The sequence below is a fragment of the Pseudonaja textilis genome, chromosome 1 (assembly GCF_049901715.1).
Source record: "Pseudonaja textilis isolate UNSWEBS1 chromosome 1, rPseTex1.2, whole genome shotgun sequence".
Lineage (NCBI taxonomy): Eukaryota > Metazoa > Chordata > Lepidosauria > Squamata > Elapidae > Pseudonaja > Pseudonaja textilis.
Window position 1 is genome coordinate 40,395,149 of NC_141990.1, and position 18,518 is coordinate 40,413,666.

General features: G+C 35.9%; 1 protein-coding gene across 1 annotated transcript in view; it reads right to left on the reverse strand.

The window, feature by feature from the left end:
- TTC7A (tetratricopeptide repeat domain 7A) overlaps nucleotides 1–18,518 on the reverse strand; it is a 159,727-nt gene that overhangs the window by 59,131 nt on the left and 82,078 nt on the right. The window lies entirely within an intron of this gene.

The following is an 18,518-nucleotide window of genomic DNA, read 5'->3' on the forward strand; positions in this document are numbered from 1 at the left end:
TAAAAAATAGAAATTGGAGGAGAAAACCAGACAGATTGGCAGAAACAACTGAGAAAAAAGTGGAAAAATATTTTCCCCCATGCATAGATGGGCTAAATGTATGGAATCAATTTTATTAAACTGATTAGCAATTTGCAAATGGATTCCTTGTGCTTAATTGTTAACATTATATTAACATTAAAATACTGTTATCGTATATTATAGTATGTTCATGTAATAACAGGAAAAACTGAAAAACAAATTTTAAAACAGAAATGAAGTTAAAAAAACAATCAGGTTGGAAAACATTCTTAATTCCCAAATCTATAAATGTTGATAAGCTAATTTTTTTAAAATAATAATTTTAGTTAAAAGAGTTTACAAAGATTTTTTAAAAAACTACAGAAACATCAATAGTATAGAAACAATTCTAAAAGGGTAGAACAAGTGAAGAGTTACAAAAAAGCAAGAAAAGAGATATCTAAAGCAACAACTTTAACTTGGATTTCTTTTTTTTTTAAAAAAAATTGGGTTTTCACAAAAACAAAATACAAATAAAACATCTCTTTTGAAAATAGCATGGTCCCAGGTTATCACTTCTTCATACAGACACAAAACTCAATTTCATGCTCATTTTTATATTCTATTCCATATCTTATTACCATTTTATATTTTCTATATAGTTTTTCCCCCTCTTCTAATTTTCTCAACTTTGTTTTGATTATCTCAGTTCAAATCATTATATTCATACTTTTGTCTGTCCTGTTACAATTTCACATTATCTTTTCTTATTAAACAATTTTTTCCCTGTAGTTACCAATTAGAGTACGTCCTTTATATCCTTTAATTTTATCCATTCAAGCTCTTATTTAAGCTTCAATGTATAGCTTTACGATTATAGCATTCAATATAACACATAACTTCCAATCAAATTCTGCTTGGTACATTCTTAAAATAGACACTATATTCTTAAAAAGAAATATATATATATATATGTAAATAAAACACATTCCATTCCAATTGAATTCTATCATTAATATGCATTAAAATCTTAACATCTTTAACATTTCTTTTCAATTGAATATCATACTTCCTTCGGAACACTTATAAACTTTCCATAGTTAATTTTTTTTTTCATATTTCTCACTTATATTTTTATAAATCATTACTAATAATTTAAAAAGTTCCCTTTTAATTCTCTCAATCATTTTAATTCATTTATTTATTAACAAATATCCCACTGCATTACAATAAATATTTCATCCATCATCATATTTTCTAAAGTTATTTCTATTTGTAATATAACAAAGCTATCTTATGTACCTTTGCAGAATCCCTTTTACAATTAAATTTTCACCCATTATCTCTAAACAAACTTATGGTTACAATCCTTATATCTTTTCCCTGTTTCTCCATTTCTTGTTTCTGTCTTTTACAACTTCTATTCCTTGCCTTCTTCCCCCTCTTCTTCTCCCTCCCCTTTTTACCTCCTCGTCTCTCTACTTCTAACTCTCATCTGTAATCCCCTCTTCTGTTGCTTTCTAATATTATACTTATCTTTCAAATTGTTGTTCTTCTTTTTGGTTGTTTTTTCTAATCTTAAACCTTTCACTCTCTTTCCCCCCTTTTCTTTTTTCCTCCCACTTAAAATTATTTGATCATTAAAGATGGCTTCTTCTTTGTCCCAATCTTCTTGTTCTGCAAGCATTTCTTGTTGCTTCTCATAGTTCCAGATCTCCATTTCTAAGAATTGAAACATGAAGCCAAAAGAACTTCTCCCTCCTTGTGCATCTTCTTTCCATTTTTTAAGTTCCATTTTCAGTTCTTCTAAGAGTGATACCATTTTAAAAACTTTTAAACAACCACCCAGTTAATTTTAGTCATCTAGATGCAAAAACCATAAATCACCAAGTAATCCAAATAATCCAAGGCTGTTTTTACTTGCTTCTTTTTTCCACTTTCTCTTCCTGGTGTTCTATTATTTTGTTACCAAATTTCCATTAAAATGTATCTTTGAGGAATCTTGTTAAAATTTCACTGTAAATTCCTTTTAATTACAGTTCCATTCCTTAATTCCAGGCAGTCTCCTCCATTTTTCCAGATCCTGCCCTTCTATTCTTTTTTTTCTCCTTTCCAGCTTTTAAAAACTTTTAAATGTCCAGAAATCTTTATTTATCCCTTTGACTTTTATTTTCAGCTTAGATGCCTATTAATGTCAAAGTGGATTTTTTTTTCAGTTTCTTGCTTAAGACTCTTTGCTGTCAGTATAAGGAAGGGAAGAAAAAAAAACCCTAATCCTTTCCCTTCTCTCTCTCCTTTTCAGCTTCAAAATCTTCTTTGGGAACAATGTTAAGTTTAAATTCCAGGATACCTTATTTGTTGCTTTTGCTGTTTTACCCAGTCAACCAAAACTTTCTCTTATCTTCCTCCTGCACATTCTTTTCCGGTCGAGTTCTTTGTGGTGGCCATTTCTGACCACCGCTACAACCGCCTTCGGGAAAGGGAGTAATGGCCAGCTGAGGAGGAGAGATGTGGCTCTCCTCAACCCTGCAGGCAGTCTCCCCCCTCTTCACCACCTCTATGAGGTGGCTTAGCCCTGAAACCAGCTGGTTCAGGGCGCTCTAACTGTGAGCATGGATCGAAGCCTCGGAGAGACGAGGTTTCAGTCTGTCGCCAAAGAAGCTCAAACCAGAAGTCCCCAACTTTAACTTGGATTTCTAAAGCCATACTTTTGTACACATTTAACATTCTTGTGAAAAATGGAAAAAGATACACTACATTCATAGCCTTTAAACTGATCCTGCCAAAATCTTTATTCAAAGAAAACTTCATTAAGTGAGCATTACAGTGAAGGAAATATAATATTGATAACTGTCAGAATAATCCTAAAGAGATTATTTCCACCATATTATATTAATACCATATGTTTTAAGGGGAGAAACTTACAGGGGAATTACCTCAGTTCCTTGATTATTTCAGTTGATCTTTTCATTGGTTTTCTTAGCTCTACAATATCTTTCCAAGGTGTCAGCATGACTTTTTTTTTGCAGTTTTAGGATCTGATGCAAATCAGCTAACCTTAATATTGCTCATCATCCAATGGGGATCAGATTGAACAAACACATAAAAAGCCTAGTCACAATGTTCCCCTACAACAATGTCAGATGTATATTAAATTTCTATGCCCCCTCTCACTAATATAGCAACTCTGGGTAGTTTTTTGCTTCACTTATAATTGTTCTTTCAAAAGATGTATCACTTATAAATTAGCACACATATATTTTATGCAAAACTTCATCCTTTTGTTGGCAATGTATAATTATTTGTCCAGTTGGTGAATGAAACCCGAGAGAACATGCTCATGAGTTAAGCTTAGTGGTTCCCCTTACCCACCAACCCCTTCTTGGCCTAGCACAATGCAGCATCAGCAGAAAACTTACCAAGAATTTTACAGAAAGGAGAGTTATGGTTGTGTGAATGTCAAATAAGGTCTTGAACTGAACTTTATTCTATCTGCTGAAATACATAGCTTTCTGCAAGATATATGGCAAGAAGTAGAAGTTAATCCTCAGGGCCATTAAGAAAAAATCTAGCAGAGCTATGTTCAAAATACAAAGCCTTCTATCAAATTCCATTTTGGTTACATGAAGGATTACCTCTTTATACCCATATCCTTGAATAGCAACATCCGTTGACAGAAATAAAATTGTCATTCAATAAAATATGAATTGAATATATGAGATGAAACTTTCATTGGAAACCAATCCTTCCCACTGAGAAGGGTCTTAGGTTTAATGTCAGAATAGAAAGAAAGCCCAAGTCAAGAAAATGCATCTTTGTTTTAAAATATTCTTTTTAATATTCATTTGTACCAAAGGTTTTCTTGAAAACAATTAAATCATGTTTGTGATCTCAATGTTTTTATAGGAATCCCTATAAATCTTTACTCCCTAACATTTTTTCATTCAAATGCCTTCCTGATCAGATGGGAAGTGCTCAAGTGTTCCAACGTGGTTGAGGAAATATATTTTGCCATTTAAAGGTTTCCCCTGACTCTAGGGAGCGGTGTTCAACTCCGATGCTTAGCTAAGGGAGCCTGCATTGTCTGAGATGTTTCCATCATCATGTGAGCAGCATGAAAATGTGGAACGATGTAACCGTCCTGCTAAAGCAGTACCTTTTTATCTACTTACATTTGCATATTTTTGAACTGCTAGGTTGGCATGAGCTGAGGCAAATAACGGGCGCTCACCCGGTTATGCAGCGCTCAAATGTTGAACCCGTGCTGTAGGCTTTCCAGATGACAAACTCAGCATCTTAACTGCTGAGCCATCACGTTCCCCCCTTAGTAATCATCACCTTCACCTTTGCAAACCTTTTCAGATTTCACAAATGCATTAATGTCCAGCACAAATTGTGCACATCCATTAAACACGAACATAAGAGTTCTTGCTCCTGCGTGGAATTCTCCCATTTCTTATTAAACTGTGCCATGAACACCTGAAAAGCAGCATCCTTCACAGAATTTCAGTGCTCAAAGGTTCAAGGATTCCTATCCACATTCCCCAGTATTCAGTTGGCTGCTAGAAAATAAAGGACTATTCTTTTTCCTATTGGCCAGCCATTTTTATTAGGTCTGTTGAGAGGATTACGGGAAAGGTAGGGATGTGAGAAAGGGAAAAGAATCTCTGGAATATATATACATTTAAATGTGATGCAGGTATGTCAAATGGAAGCACTTGCACATGTTTGCCCACCCGCCTCCAAGCCCCACAATCCTTGAAGTTCTTGGGATAATAAGTTACCCATCTCTTGCTCAATGTGAAGAAGAAAAGATAAAAGTAAAGTCTCTCTTAAGATAAACTTGACTCCTTAACTCCATGTAGTTTTCTTTTCTTGGTAAGAATACAAAAGGGTCAGCATTGGCTTCTTTCAGGATACACTTCCTAATCTAGCAAATAGCCCTGGGATTCCTTACAGTTTCCCATTCAAGTATCAACCAAGTCCAACCCAGTTTAACTTTTTAAATATCAGTCAAGTTTAGCTCTATGCTGCCACCTGCTGTACCGTACAATAAAAGGTGCAATTACTTGAACAATTCTAAAGCTGATTCGTGTGCCAGTTATTCTCTTTTTCTATATAGTTTATCTTGCAAAGTTCTTATGAAGATAGAGATAAAATAAGATAGCACAAAAAGATATGATCATCCCATTTCCCCACTGTCCTCCAGGATGCTGGTTGAATAATTCAGGGTGCACTGCAGGAGACTTCAATATTATTTTCTTAAGTACAAGCAGGCAGGCAGTGTAAGAGAATTAATGTTTTAAAAAGTCTTATACAAAGAATAGATTTGTCATAGCCTCCCAAAATGCTTCAGTGTATTTGTCTTGTGTAAATAATAAAATACTTCCTTCTTATTTGACATTATGCCACGGATGGGAACTTCTGAGCAAAGTTTTTTAGTCCACTGACATGAGTCATCATGGTCAGATCAATTTCCTCATGACCTCTTACATGAGCTTCTGCCTACAATCTTGAGGTGGAGGCTGGGATTTGGAGCAGTGTAAGCAGACATGAATGTTGTACCTTCTCTGCAGTTTCAATGGATAGATTGTTGAGTAATTTGGGGGGAAATGATTCCTATTATTTTAGTTAAGGGAACCAGACTCAGAGAAGCCACTTAAGTGAACAATAAGCTACAGCAGGGTTAAGAGGATCTGGATTCGACTCTTATTCAGGTCACTTGACATGCAACATTTATGCCACTTCCAGATAAGCTCTGCATTTACACAGTCACATACTGCATTGCCTTTGGACAGCAAAGCCATGGAGCTATGTTCTCCATGATACAGGAGGAATTCACACCAGCACAGTTCTGCAGCAGAAATACTGGAGCTTGGAAGCAGCCAGTTTCCTACTGGTGTGAATTCTTGCCTTATCCTGCCTCCAAGCTCTTTAGTTTCCCACATCCCCACTGGAATTCAGGTCCTTTAGCACTTACTGTGCTGGGCTTCTAAAATGCCCACCTTGGAGTCACTTTTTTCCCCTCTTTAATTGGGCTAAGTTAGGACAATGAAAGAAAACAGCTTCCTGGTTGGTTGTTGACCAGCTAGTTGACATAGTGTCCTTTCTATTAAATGCAAATATGATGCCAATCCTGTCATGTAAGGTTTGTTTTGTTTCTGTGATGAATAAGGAAGCCACCATAGCACTGCAGTGTATTCTGGCTTTTCTCCAAAATATTCCAAATTTGTAAAAATGGATTAACAGTAAGGTGAAGGCCTATTCTTTTACATCAAAATACTTTTATATCATAATTGAAGTGACGGTGCTATGCATATGCTTCATTTCAAATAGGAAGCCTGTGGTTATATATATATATATATTATTTGCATCATACAACCTCCCATCTTTTAATATTTACTTCCTTAGTACCTTTTCACCTGTTTTGGCACATTCAGGGATTGCAGCCAGAGAAAGAGAAAAGCCTCCAATAAAGGAGGATATTTGTAGCTCAGAGTTGAAATGAGGAGTTCTTGGTGTTCTTTGAGCTTTGATGTTTTCTGCAGACGTTTCTCTATGCATACTAGGCAATATCATCAATGCTAGTCCGTGCTATCACTGATGATGTTACCTAGTGTGAGTAATGAAACATCTTTAAGAAAACAGCCAAGCTCAGACAGAAACAGCTGTATATGTGGACATTCTCCTTTCTGTTTAATTATTAAAGATACAAGAGACCTGATTTATACAGCATAGAATCATCCTGCTGAAATCCCCTTCTAAATACATTTTCAGCAAGCAAAATTAAAAGGCACTGCATCGTTCTTTCAACAGAGGTGGGATTCTACTAGTTCACACCTATTCGCTAGAACTGGATGTTAACATTCTAAGCAGTTCGGAGAACCGGTTGTTAGAAGAAATTACTGGCCTAATCCTGTAAGGAAGGCAGGAAGGAAACATTCTGGTGTTGCTTATAGAAACGGCCTCACCGTTAACCCTTATTACATTCTTGGCAGGACTAGACTTCCTGTCTCAGGAACTTCTCTGGAGTTTTTTTCCTTCCTTTGCTGGTACTTTGCTTGTGTGGAGTGACCATTCAAAGTTACAATGGCACTGAAAAAAGTGACTTATGACCATTTTTCACACTTACGACTGTTGCAGCATCCCCACAGTCATGAGAGGCCAGGCGAGGAGATGCGTGCCTTGATGTGAGTGATATTGAGTTGGCCATGCCCAGCCAATATCATGACCACCAAGTCATGTCCACCAACTAAGCCATGCCCATAGAACCGGTTGTTAAAAAATTTGAATCCCACTCCTGTCTTTCAATCTATTCACAATAATATTGACTGTCAGCTTTGTCAGAGGTTTCTTTGAGGGCAAGCTGGCTTCAAACAGTGGAGCTGAAACTGACTTTCTGCTTAATTGGGACTTTTTGGAAGTTCTACACAGCCTTTCAGTTTTCTTTAAATTTATATATTAGACATGAAGTAACATTAATAAGCCTGATTTTTTTCACCTTGTTTTTGAAAGCAACCCTAATTTTTAATGCCCCACAAAACACTCCTGTACTTCATACGTATTCTGACAAAGCGAACAAGGAGAACCTTGTGGGCACCCAGCAATATCACTCTGAGGGAAATTGAAGAGCTGGGGCTGGTTTTCCATTCCTCCTGGATTATAAAGGCAACTTGCCAGATGCCTGAATGGAAATCGGGATCTAGTCTTCAAAGATCAGTGAGGGAGCACAACACCTTCTGAAGGGAAGGGAAGGGAAACCCAGTGGATTTATATTATGAATCAATCATACTTTAACATTTTGGTTTTCTGTTCAAGTGGGATTTATAACAAAATGCTCTATTCTCTATTCTCAAAAACCCTCTTGCTCCCAGTTCCACTTACTCCAAATAGGACTCTACTTTCTCTTTCTAGTAGGTGCGTAAGTTCAGTGTTGGAAACACTGAAAAATAGAATCTGGAAAAGAGTACAGAAACTTAAGCATTATCCCATGTAGTTATCTATTATAAACAATCTACACAGCCAATTCATACACTGTATTTTCTAAGGGGACATGCCTTTTTGGTAATGTTTCTACTTTTTGAAATAGAGCTCCAGAAGTTTTTTTATTGATGATATGCCTTCATTAAATATTAAAATATTAAACATTAAACATCTTTTTGTTTAAAAATGGCTTTTTCTTGGTAAGTATGTTTCATTGCTGCTAATTCTGATTTGTTTATTTTAGTGTTATAGTGCTAAGTCAGATAGTGATGCTTAGTAGATAATTTATATGTTTAAAAATGTTTAAAAATTCAACATATTCTGGGTAATAAATTATTTTCTCTGTATTTCTTTATTCTTTTCATTTATTTATTAGACTTCTTTGCCACCCATCTTGCCTGAGGCAACTCTGAGCAGCTTACAAACATTAACATTATTTTTTTCCAATTGGGATAGTTTTACGTTCAGGTAGTCCTTTCTCTTTCTCTCTCCCCCCCACATCTTAAAAAACCCCTCCTTTAAAAATTCATGTAATCTAAGCAGGCAGGTCATTGCCACAAGGCAGCTTTGTTTATTATTCTTTTGTTAAATTCATGAATATGACTGCTGGAGATAAGAAATGCAGAAAGCCCCCAGAATAGAAAGCAGACTTAAGGTTTTTGAAACCAAGGCAGTAATATAAATGGTAGTAGGGAGTTGTTCAGTTGCTAATTAACCAGATGGCTAGGAAGCCTTTCTTCCAGATCCCTGCATCCTGTTACCCAACTTGGCTTATGGTACTTATAATTTTATCAATATTATTCTGATTTAATCCCAAGCTTTCTACAAAAAGCTCTGCTTATAAAAAAAAAAGTTAGTCTGCTAAAATTGCAGGCAAATCTGAAAAAGTATTTCAACCATACAAAATATAATCTAAAACTTCCCTGCCACTTAGGAGATGAGTTGATTTAAGTAGGTACTGGAGGACAAGAGTAGACTCATGTAGACTTATATAACTTCAACATTCATCAAACTTTTATTTTCTTCATGTTCCTCCTCCCAATTATCTTTGCCCATAGAAGAGTACAGGAGAACCTGTAAACATGGTTTTTTGCATGTTTGGTTGCTCCCCTTAAATATTTGCATTACATATTTTATGCTAAATATGTTTTGTTCCAGCTATTTAATTTTTTTTTCCAAATAATTCAAATAATTAGGAACTATAAATACACATGCACACAAGATCCACCTTTGGCAAATATTGCGAATATCAATTTACTTAGCAATTGAATTTATATAGACAAAGAATACAGTGCATTGTAGCCAGGTCAACCAAAATATTTAAAATATTTCTGGAGTTCATTTAAGTATTTAATATGAGAAAGATATATCTCCCTATTTCGAAAATGATGGATAAATATACATACTATGTTTAAGTACCAAAGCAAGAAAGTGCTTAGGAATAGAGAAATGTTTTCATAATTTAAATGTTTAAAATCATTTTAAGCTTGTGTTTTCAATATATCTATTTAAAGAAACATTTAGACAGCTGAAGCTAATTTATTAGAAAAAAATATTACTGATTCAGTTAATAAAAAGAGAGCTAATATATTCTTCATTGTAGGTTTTTCAATTATTCTTTGTTGGCAGCCAGAATAATTTCTCACACTTCTAAACACCGTTATTTCAACAAAAGATCTACTGTGGTTTTCCTTTTTTAATATTTAATAATAATTAAATCAGTTTCTTATGTTTCAATAATTTATATGCACTGGGTAATTTAGATAAAATTCTCACTATTCATTATGAATGTTATTAAGAAATTCATTATGAATGTTTATTAAATGATTTCTGGAAAAAAATCAGTCAAGATCACTAATTGGGCATTACTCAAAACTTATTACTCCATTGTTTATACCTATACGTATTAATGCAATATGAAAGGACTGCAATTTAGATCATGTAATTAATAAAGCAATCCTTCAAGCTAAACTCAACTCTTGGTGATTTCAGGATGATCTTCATGTAGGGCTCCTGGCATAAGGGCAGAAGTGGTTTGCCACTATTGCCATCCTCCATGTTTTTCAATTTTCCTAACTAATCTAGAGTCTGGCCACTTTTTGATAGTGTCTAGCCCAAGCTCAATGATGACACAGAATCCAGTCAATTCAATTCCTTTCTTTGCTTACAGCTAATATACAGGATCTTGCTAAACTAAAGCCATAATTTCCTAACCTATTAGATATATCCTGGGATGATTTTAGGATGTGGCTACCCCAAACCTCTTCTTCCCTCCACCGTCCAGTTTGGGATTGCTCAGTCTCCTAATGTGGATCTTTGTGTGGGAAAGCTCTGTGGTGCCAAAATTCCTCTCTCCCTTATCTAGGTGCATATCCCATCACTGAGAGTGTCCCATCTAAATAGTAACTGGAACTAATCCCTATTTATCTTATTTGAGATCAGCCTGAACCAACTTGTCATTGTAATATTGTATATGGTTTATTTTTATGGTTGGTTTCTCATAACTTCAGGAAATAGATTTCAAAGTAATTCTATAACACAGAAAATTGTTTGTATTAAACTAATGTATTCCTATGCTTAAAAAATGAATTATGAAAGAAAGGAGTCAAGTAAGGAGTCAAACATAGTTGAAATCACAGCTATTAATTTCTTATACTTGGAAAGTATTTTCATACAGTCTGATCCTAACTCAGTTTGTACTCATGAACATTTCTGAGTTCTATTAATATGAATTGTCTCAATTGAAAAGCATCTAAACAATGTTTTAGATTTGATATGTCTAAACCTTAATTATTCTTTTGCTTCTATTGTAAAGTTTATCAAATCTTCAGTTTTTTTTTAAAAAAAATTACATGTAAATGAGACATAATTTTTTTCCATATACAAAACCAAATAGAAAATAATACAATTGAAAGTGACTGAAAAAAAAAAACAGATTTCTTTTAAAGAATAATTATATGCCATGCCTATTTGGCCAAACAGAGATAATGAAAAACTGTTGCCAGGTCTTAATAAGTGCAAACCTTTATAATTGTTCCTAATTATATAAATCCTATATGTGAAGTCCCATTACCCTAAAGCTGATTTTGTGATTTTTTAAAAAATAGTATTTAAAATGGCAGTTTAACAAAATTAAACTTTTAAACAGCATCAAATGTGTTCAACTATAATTGAAGCAAGTTTTTTATTTAGAAATACAAGAAATATGAAATGGTCTGTAAACAGATGAAACACATGATTTTCTGATTTTTAAGAATCTGAATATTTCCCCCCTTATTTTCTATGTTAGTAGTTCATATTAACACTAAAAATATCCTGTGGAATCTTGATGCTCTCTGAGCTGAATAATTTTCTTGCACCTGTTTCATTATTAAACTAGACAGCATCTCCAATGCTAGATGGGGATGGAGTTTGCTCTGTTTATACACAGTGGCTTGCCATATCTGTGTTGGTGGGAGTGTTGTTTTGTCCTTGGTACTTCCTTGATTACCAACACCAAGCCTATTGCAAATAGAAAATCAGCATATATATAGATCTGTACAGATTGATATATTAAGATATAGGTTATGTTATCTATTACTACCGGTATACTATTGCCGGATTTCTCTAGCCTTAAGGGATTCTTCAGAACTGTAGATTTCATTCCACACAATTCCTAGTAATGGCTAGGTAACATTTTAAAAGAAAGGACAGAAACAGATATGGTTACATAAATCAGTAAGTAAGATTAGCAAAAAAAAAAAAGCTTGATAATATAATATCTGAAATAGCTGTAGCTCCACCTTCTCCCACAATAAGAATAAAATATTACTGTTATGTCCCTGTTATTCATTCATTCATTTATTGATTTATATTTCATGTTTCTAGACCACCCCTTTCCCTAAAGAAATGGCTCTGGGTGGTATACATCACAATTGGCATATAAAACAGCTTATAAAATTAACAATAAAATATTAAGATTAATTTAGGATTAATTTTAAAAAATATAAGATTATAACATTATACAATTTTACAGAAATTAACATCAGAATGCCAGGATGGACATTAATAATAAGAAGAGGGAAGGCTTTCATGGCACCAGCCAGCCCCTCCTGAAAGGCCAGAGAGCCAGGTTTTGATCCCTTTACAGTAGGCCAGGGGATTGGGGACCTGCCTCACCCTTGGGGGAAGAACGTTCCATAATATGGGGGCAGCGTCAGAGAAGACTGACTTCCTACACCCCACCAGTCGAAATTCTTTTGACTGACGGGGTCTGCAGCATACCCTCCTGCCTGATTGAACGGGACATGCAAAACTGGTTCTGTAGGTGGCTGCCCCCATGCCATGTAGGGCTTTATAAGTGATGACCAATACCTTGAATTGGACCCAGAAGCAACCTGATACCCAGTGCAATTCGCAGATCAAGGACACCCAGTATAGCTCCTGTGACCTCACTTATTCACTGAAATTTAAATTTGAGGTATGTGTATATTTGTTTGTTATATTCCACCTTTTATTATTCTGTGTGAAAGTATATGAATATTCATGTATTAAAAACCTCTGATCAAGATGTGCAATATACATTTATACAACAAAACACCCCACAGAAGCCAGAAGATTGTTAAAAAAAACATTTTGTAAAGTTCAGTGGCACTGGAATATATCACATCTGTAACTTGAAGATAATTAATAGGGATGCATACTTCAGACTCTCAAGCTGTTATCCTTGGAAATGTCCCTTCATTAATTGAAAACTTTGTTTTGTTGCTATAGCTACTTTCATTACAAGTAGCCTTGACTAAAGCAAGAGGTATTTGTTATACATAAAATAAAAAAGGTATTTAGTTTCAGCTGTAGGGAGTTAAATTCAAAGGCATGAGAACAGCCCTGTTGGATCAGACCAAAGTCAAACATCTTTTTATCCCGCAGAAGCCAACCAGGGCCTGATACAAAATTTACAAGCAAGACCTAATAGATCACAGGCTTTCCCTGAGATTACTGTTAGAAATGAAAGACAGTATGAGAAGTAGCTATAGATAGACTTTCATTTAATTATTTGGTCTAATCCTCTTTTAAAGCTGTGCAAATTAGCAACTATTACTACAAAAACCTATCACTTCAAGCTTTTCCTGTTAATCTTTTAAAGTGTGCCACACCTTGAAAATGATATAGATGCATCTTACATTTCCTACAGTATACTAAGTAGTTTTTATTTTTAATGAAATCTATCCATTAGTCTCTAAAGTTCAATATTGTAAAGAGTGTTCTGGAAATGGCTCTTTATTACTTCCAGTGGGATATTTCTGCTTCTCATACATACATACATATATATATATGGACATCCACAGTTAAATTGGGCAGGTTTTTCTCCCCCTGAATTTCTGGAAGGGAGAGACTATGAGGATTTTCAGGGGGCAGGGATGTGTGCTTTAGCTTTTGCTCTAAAAACAACCTCCCAAAAGTCTGCTTTTCATCCATGCATCACCCATTTTGGAATTTCTGGAAGGGGGAGACTACGAGGATTTTCGGCAGTGGTGGGGTTCAAATTTTTTTACTACTGGTTGTGTGGGCGTGGCTTGGTGGGCGTGGCAGGGGAAGGATACTGTAAAATCTCCATTCCCTCCCCACTCCACTAACCTGCTTTCCAGCTCCATTCCCCTCTGCAGGGCAACAAAAGAAGACCCAGCCGATCAGCTGGAACTCAGGAGACAGAGAATAGATGGGGGCAGGGCCAGTCAGAGGTGGTATTCCAAACTACTCAAAATTTCTGCTATCGGTTCTCCAGAACTGGTCAGAACCTGCTGAATACCACCTCTGATTTTCATGGGTGCGGGGGGGGGGGGGAAATGTGTGTTTTAGCTTTTGCTCTAAAAACAATCCCCCCAAATTAGTCTGCTTTTCATCCTTGCATCACCCACTTTGGATTATGTCTCTTAAGATATTGCACAAAGCCATTGACAGAACAGTAAATGCCCACTGCTGATACACCAAACATCAAGGTCTGACTCAGGGAAAATAATTCCCAAAGGGATAGTTGCATTACTTGTCACAGTAAAAATAACTAAGTGTCTTCTGGTTCTTTAAAGACTAACATGAGTTTAATACTTTAACATTTAAGATTTATAGGCCATAGAAACTCATGTCATAAAAAAATTCAGTTTGGAAAGTGCTATACGAATCTTTGTCAACACGAATCAATATATAAATAAAACTCGTGTTTACTTGGAAGTCAGTTCAACTATACTAAAAGTGATTTCTGAGAACCACAGCCAATGTTTTCAGGTATCAAGATGGTGTTTGCAGGTATTTTTTAAGCCTCCTTCAGTCTAAAACCCAGAATCATTAGAAGCTGAATTTGTCTCTGTGTTTGTTCATGTGTGTCTATGTCAGAGGTCTCCAAACTTGGCAACTTTAAGATTTGTGGACTTCAACTCCCAGAATTGCTGGCTGGAGAATTCTGGGAATTGAAGTCCACAAGTCTTAAAGTTGCCAAGTTTGGGGATCCCTGGTCTATGTGGTAAATAGCAACTCCAAATAAATGTTCAACTCCATTCTGTCCTGCTGAGGTCCCAATGAACATCAGAGACACCATTACAAGGGGCTGATTGGAAGTGGAGCTGTCCTCAGTAGTGAGGAGAAGTTTTCTTTCTGAGTGAGAGAAACAGTTATTTTTGCCTAGGATGACAGTAGGAGAAGGAAAGAGAAATATCTTTCTGTCCCGTTTTTGTTATGTTGATAGGAATTAGTTTGGGGGCTGTCCTGCATTCAAGTAATGACTTATTTTTTTAAAAAAAATCACATGTATAGTGGCTAAATATGTCTAGTTTGGTCTTTAGCAATTTGACAAGAACACTGCAAAATTACAGAGCAATCCTGCTCTTACTTATAGAATCAAAATAAAGTCAATGGTTAAGAATAAAAAAAGACAATCACCATCAACATAACTAGAATGTCTTCTTTGTTTACTGCTTTCATGTGGCATAAAAACATACAAGTTCCATTTCCAACCAATTCTAACCTTCAGTTTTACATCAACAATACCTTTTACAGGATTCTCTTATTGCGCTTAGAACTTATGTAACAAAATTGTAGGTTACATTTTTCAGGTCTATTTTTCTATCTGAAGTTTTGGTATTCACTTGCAATATATAGGCTTTACAATAGTAAAAGCCTATAGAAGATTGAAAGACTATTTTTAATGTTCACTTGACCATTAGTCTTTCCAAGAGTTCTTTAGAGTGATTATTGGAATTTATTGCTCCTGTATAAGTGCCCTTCAGCTAATTGAAATAATATGTGTAGTAAAATGTGATTCATATAATTGCTTAGCCATGAGGCTTATGGTGTGCGTGTGTTTCTTGGATTAAACTCTAGCATTCTGTCTAATCTACTCTATGAAAAAAAATCAACATTTTTTTATTATCCTTTATAATAAGTGTTTGTAGTCCATACTCACACATACCTTTCTACTTACTTAGTGAGCCATGGTGGTGCAGTGGTTAGAGTGCAGTACTGCAGGCTACTTCTGCTGACTGCCGGCTGACTGCAATTTGGCAGTTTAAATCTTACCAGGTTCAAGGTTGACTCAGCCTTCCCAGGTCAGTAAAATGAGGACCCAGATTGTTGGGGGCAATATGCTGACTTTGTAAAGCGCTTAGAGAGGACTGTGAAGCACTATGAACTGGTATATAAGTGCTCATTGCTATTGCTACTTATTATAAAGAATAATAAAGAAACATGTTGAATTTGGAGTGGGACTAAGGAAAAACAGTAACTGCATAATGTCTGAGAACATATTTCATCATGTACTAGTTATGCACTAAAAACTTCCTACCTCTGTCAAACTATTGCATGCTGAGAAGAAATAAGACATTTACTATAAAGCAGGTGGATTTACTATAAAGACTTGTGGATTTCAACTCCCAGAATTCTCCAGCCAGCTACCTGGAGAATTCTGGAAGTTGAAGTCCACAAGTCTTAAAGTTGCCAAGTTTGGAGGCCTCTGCTATAAAGTGTGGACAGGACAAGAGATGTAAGAGACTTTGAAGAGGCTGGAAAAGGAATGAAAGGGAGATTAGACATAGGAGAAGATTTCCCCCCATTATTTAGTTTATAACTGGCAACTCAGCCCTAGTAGTCAATAACCTGGAAAGAAGCATTTCAAAATATTTAGGGCAGTGTTTTTCAAACTTGGAAACTTTAAGATGAGTGGACCTCAACTCCCAGAATTCCCTAGCCAGCACGCTTAAAGTTGCCATGTTTGAAAAACACTGATTTAGAGAAATTCTGCCTATAATGAACACATTATAAATGTGAGTTGGACATTTGTTCAGCAGTCTCCAAGATTTTGTACTTATCCCATGATTACTGTACCATTCAAGATACCTTACTGAAACCTGTCTAATTCATGCTCCTTAATCTTGCCCACGTATGGAACTTAACAGAAACGAAATAATTACATGCTCAAAGGAGATGAGATCTTACAGATAAAATGTCAGCATAGAAGGGCACAGATATTACACTTGTTACAAATTTCTTTCTTGGCTGTATTAACGAACCTTTCTCAGTAATCCGAGTAGCCATGCCTTCAATCACTAGACTTCATGCATTGCCTTACATCATGTTTTTTATGAAATAATGTCACTAAAAGTTTAATTACAACAAAAAAGAAAAGAAAAAAACATATTCCTAATTTTATTGTTTTTAAATCAATCTTTCATCAGTCATGATATTAAGATCATTAACTTTTAAAATACTATAAACAGAAAGCTGGCAGTATAGTTATGTAGGAGAAAATGTGCAGTTCTGTAGTATTTGAGAAGCAGCAGGTGTTCATGTAATTAAACACAGAGTAGTAATACAAATCCACTTGGGAGGAGGCCTTGGGTTGCCCAGGAATGGGTGGTGTTGAGTCCAACTCACTCACATCACACTCTATAAAAGGGCCCAGAGGAGTCCATTGCCAACATATTTTTTCTGTAGAAATCATATTCTGGTCCTGCATTCATCTGTGAGCTGTGAGCAGCACCTAACTTGGTATTTCTGTCCAGACCAACCTGTCCAGCTCAAGGGTGCTTCCCTGTTCATAGAATTACTTTGAGAAATAAACTGGCACCCAGTAGAATTATGCTTCATACTATTCATAGATACCCCTAAAATAACAATTACATTTTCTGTAGTTTGAAAAAGCTCAGTTCTTTTTTATGCGTAATAAGGGATATGATTGTACTTCCCATTGTTTCATATTAGAATGCATATTATTTTTAAAGCCCTATCAAAACCAACATGTCAATAATGATTGTAACCCACATCATCATCATAATTAACACCATCAAATAACATTTACATATCCTAAGTACTTGGAAAGGTCTCAAAAGATAGATAAAAATGCCAAATCCAGTCTAAACATCTGGCTATATGACAAAATAACAACAACAATAATCCCTCAGTGAGGCTCTACCTTAACATGGTTGTGAGATTTGTGTGCTCTAAAGAAGATCTGAGCTATGTCAGAAGTTCAACTACATGGGACAAGTCTCATCAAAGAAACCAGATGAAAACTCTTTCTCCCATAAACAATATGGTCAGTTGCAATTTATAGAAACCTAAACTGGTCAAAGTCAACAAGGATGCACTGGGTGTTGGAGTTCCTGGACATCTGGTGACAAATGGGCTACAGGACTCAGGACTGAGCAACAACAGCCAACAGTTGCAGGACTACTGGAAGAAAAGTTGTTTATCTGTCATAAATATACAAGGATTGAAAACAAAGAAATACAGGTAATCCTCAATTTACAATAGTTCACTTAGCAACTTTGAAATTAAGGCATAACCCTCCCAAGTACTTACAACAAAGTTCCAAAGTTACGAATATTGGAGCACCACGGCAGTCATTCACACTTACAAACAACCGCAAAGGCACTGCAGTATTTGCCATGCCTATACCACCACCACCACGTCGGGTCACCTTGCAATGATCTAATGAGCCTTCAGTTTCTTGGCATGGTTTCATGCTTCAGGCCTTCGATGTGTTCACAAAGAATGAAGGCCTAAAGTACAGCAAGATCACAAGCTCTCATGGTACTTTAGGCCTCTGTTCTCTGCAAATGGAGGTGGGGACAAGATCTGTGGCAAAAGGCTTTACAAACAGAGAGAAGGCCTGAAGCACTGATGTCTTCCCTACATTTGCAAAGCTTTTTGCCATCTTTGAGACTGAGAATGGAGACCAGGAGGGGTAAGTGTGTCCCTTGGGATCTCTGTTTTTAGGGCAGCAAAGGACTTTCTTCAAGGCCTTTGCTGTTGAGAATGGAGCCTAGAAGGGATGCACACAACCCTCCCGGGCTCTGTTCTCAGCAGCAAAGGCTTTTTGCAAAGATGACCAGAGTCTATAGGGACACAATCTCTCGGCCCTGCAGATCTCGGCAAGCCTTTGCTCAAGGCAAAACCATGGCAGAGAGGCTGGAGAGGAGACAACTCCCTTGATCATCAAGATCTATGTAAGGTAAGTGACCCAGTCAGACAGGATAGGGGACAGCATAAAATATCTCAGTGGGTTG